Consider the following 4,135-nt stretch of genomic DNA (forward strand, 5'->3'; position numbering starts at 1 on the left):
CAGGAAAGTTCCAGTTTGTTCAGGTTGACAGAATGTATAGGGAGTAGGAATTCCTTTGGAGACATACAGTATCTCTTCTGAGGTCCAATCTTCCAATATGTCCTATGACATATGTTGAAGTGGATCTGCTGGTGATTTGGGTTCTTGGAACAGTGGGAAATGTTGTCCCAAACTGTCTCCCAATTAATTACGTTCCCCTCCGAGCTCAGCTCTTGCTCCCATTTCTTTAGTATTGGGAGTTTGTTACAACTTGGGTCTTATTTTCCAATTTTTGGCCATCATTCCTATTGCTATTATTAACAATAGTCACCAAGTTATTTTCTGGCATCTGGAAACGTGATGACATCACTAAAAATAAGTCACTAGTCAGATAGGGGCAAGAAACATGAGGAGTCAGATGAGCAAACAGGCTTTAAACAAAACTCATTTGTGAAAGAAAACAAATAGCAAAAGTGTTACCCAAATGTCCACACTTAAACATCTATCACACCTTCACGCCCAATTTTGTCCTACCGCACTTATTGTAGTTGTGCATGCACACCGATTTTGAGTGACTACTTTGACATTTTGGGTGCACTCAGATAACCTCCAGATAAAGAAGTTTAGAATATCTGGCTTACTGTCGTGCCAGGTTCTCACCATTGATGTCCAAAATAATGAAAATAAGAGCCAAGTTGAAGAATTATCTGTTTAAAACATACCCGAATATGAAAGAAAGTATTTTTTTCTTTATAAATTGAGGCTACCCGGCACATTTAAAATGTAGGTCATGACTAATTAAACGATTGCATCAGTAAATGACTATGAACATTGAGCACCATCCCCTGCCTAGCCCCGTCTGTTCTTATATTAGTCTTGGTTGGTGTTGAAAATGTGCGGTTGATGTGGCACGAAAGCTGCACAGAAACCCTTCAGATGACACAAATCCCGGAGAGGAAGTCAGATCAACATGAATGATATAATAACATGATACTGTATGTGTAACAATGAAGAAGTGGTAGACTGCATGTATTGCAGTTTGACGTTGTGAAACTACAGGGCTTTTATATAGTTGAAGTGGTGAATGATGACGTGCAGGGAGTAGAAATGGCCCCTTATTTATTTATTTTTTACAGCTCCGGCCGCAGGTAAAGTGGTGGGGGTGCAATAAATATAATAGCTGAGCACAAAGTGACACATTTAATAATACAGTAACAGTAGTATTACTGTAGAAGTACCTCGTCATTCCATCAACAACACACTCGGGGAACTCCACAGATTTCACACAAAATCATAATCAGTTTTCTAGTAATGGGGAGTACTAGTCTGCCTTGGAAGACAGTAGCTTAATGTTTTCTGTGGCTCTTGAGGAGCTTTTTTGATTTGTCAAGTCTGAGAAAGTAACCCGGGTGATGTCATCAGGGTTATTCTGGTTTAGACTTAAAGAATAAAAAAGGTTAAAGGAAACTTTAAAACTGCACTGCAAACTTGGTGTGTGGCCTTTGAAAGACGTACAGGCAAGGCAGCGAAGATCTAATGAAAATGCACTATTGAGTTGCATGATGGGAAGTGTAGGATCTTGGGTTTTTGGACCTTGACCCATACCAGGCAACAAAAAGTCAGAATATCTCTGAGTCTGCTGCATTCATTTTGAATATCTTCTTCATTCTAATCCGACCAAAGTACCCCAACTTTATCAACGTGCCTAACCCTGCCTTCCATATGCAGAGGGTAGACACAATAATAGAAACATTGCAATTAGTTAGTTTTTTTTTTTCAAAACATTTGAAACGTTCCACATGAGAGTACAAGATAAGGCTACTTATAAAACAGTAAAAACAGTATAACATGCATTTTCTGCTAACACGTATTCAAAACCAAAAGAACAATCAGTTAAAAGATGACATGTACTGTTATATATGTGGAAAAATGTCAAATATATTATACACTGAATAGCAGAGGAAAGACTGATATGAAAAATGAAATGCTACTGAACAGACCTAAGGTTTATCTCCCCAGCTTTCTCCACGTGACTTTTCAAATTGAAATGTTTTGTATGTGAACAACCAACTCAGACACAAGTATAAACAGTCCAAAAGATAATGCTGCAGTGGCAGGGTTATCTCAGTTGGTAGAGCGGGCGCACGTGTGTAGAGGTTCGACTCCGACCTGCGGCCCTTTGCTGCATGTCATTCCCCCCTCTCTCTCTCCCCTTTCATGTCTTCATCTGTCCTGTGAAAATAAAGGCCTTAAAATCTTTTAAAAATAAAAAAAAAGATAATGCAATAAGTAGTGTAAAATCATAACTTCCATTTTAGGGTTGAAATGCAGGCACCATTTATTTGACTGCAGACCATCTCCATTAGTATGTATTTTATCTTTTGAAACTTCTCCCCCAGAGTTAGTTTCTCTTTTTTAGCTTCAGCTCAATCCCTGCGGTCTTCCTCCATGTTTCCCAGCCTCCGTGATGTAATTCTGACTTCCTGAACTAGTCTTCCCCATGTTTCCTTTTGCCCTTGTCCCATGACTATGCACACCAGTCCCTCTCCCAGTTAAACTTATTTTCTCCTCAGTACCATTTCTTCAGGCAGTGCCTGCCGTTGGCCGGCGTCTCCACAGCTGGCAGAGAACAGATTCCAGCCCAAGCAATTGTGGCCCTCACACCACCTGCTATAGGGTCATGGTCATAGAGTGATGTTTAGTGTGTGTGTGTGTGTGTGTGTGTGTTCGTGCATGTATGTGTGTGTGTCTGTGCGTGTGTGCGTCTGTGCGTGCGTGCGTGTTTGTGTGTGTGTGTGTGTGTGTGTGTGTGTGTGTGTGTGTGTGTGTGTGTGTGTGTGTGTGTGTGTATGTATCTGCATATAAAAGAGAAGAGGATGCTTTAACACACACAAACACATAACTGACACAGCATGAGGCTCCATTGTGTCCCAATCAGTATACCAGGAGGAACTGAATAACCAGTATGGCCTCCATCCTTCGCTCCAGTTGACGTAGATAGGGGACAGCGAGAGACGGAGCGCTGGAAATCCCCTTTGATCAGAGTGTCCGTTATTCGATGGGATGTGGCGTTGCTGGGGGTGTAAAGCGGCTGTTGGGGCTAAGTGCAGGGAGAGAGTGCTCAATTGTCTTGTCCCTTTCTTTTTCGGGATGCACACCCCCACCAAAAAGCGGATACCGAGGTCCTGACCTTTTCCCCCCTTTCTTCTGCCGCGGCGGGGATCATACTTGAAGGACGCTTTCTGTCCCGTGTAACTGCTTAACAACCCCCTTTTTCAGAAACATATCCACTCTAACTGTCTTACGCAAGTACTTTCCACCCTGCATCTTTCAGGAGGTGGAGGTTGAGGCGTTAGCTGGGGGGAATTAAAGACAAAAACTGACAAGAACTGGACAAATTGACTGAGTGTGTTTTAGTTGTGGAAGCATCTGTTGCTGCAAGTGTGGTGATAGTTAAAAAAAAGAAAAGGATCAAGAAGCTTTTCTGAGAAATGGAGGAGGGGTGCAGCAGAAGGGGAGCTGTTTGTTTCAAGAGTTATTTACTCTATTGTTATATGTGTGTACAGCCAAAGCCTTCAAAGAGCAGAACATTTGGTCATTAACAAAACTGTTGTTTGACAGCTGTATAACATATTGTTCACTTGGAAGTGCTACATTGAGCAATAACTTTGCACACCAAAAAGCATCTGCAGTCTACATAAGATGCACGGAGATGGCCGTAGACATAAGTCTTTCCGTTTACTCACGTAAACTGAGGGAAAACACAAGTTCTATTCCAACACAACATATCCAGCATGTTACCAATAAAAACTATATTTAAAAAAATATCCAGCATGTGGAAAACATGATGCAGCGTGTTACCAATTGACAATTTAAAATGAAAGAAAGAAAATCCAATTATAGCAATTTCTCAAACATGCGGATACTCCAAGTCCTTTTCTGACAAAGGGACATTGATTAGTCAGACAGATTAAGCTGGTTAGTGGTCTGCTGGGAAGAGGACAAAAACCCCATCAAACTCAGCAACAGAGTCCAAGACAAAAACAATGCCTTCCATTTGTTTGAATTGATTTAATATGAGGCATTCAGGAAGATGACAAACAATAGTGGTGGGAATACACATCTAATACATCTGAAACCATTTATCTGATAAAAG

The sequence above is a fragment of the Perca flavescens genome, chromosome 20, assembly GCF_004354835.1.
Source record: "Perca flavescens isolate YP-PL-M2 chromosome 20, PFLA_1.0, whole genome shotgun sequence".
NCBI lineage: Eukaryota > Metazoa > Chordata > Actinopteri > Perciformes > Percidae > Perca > Perca flavescens.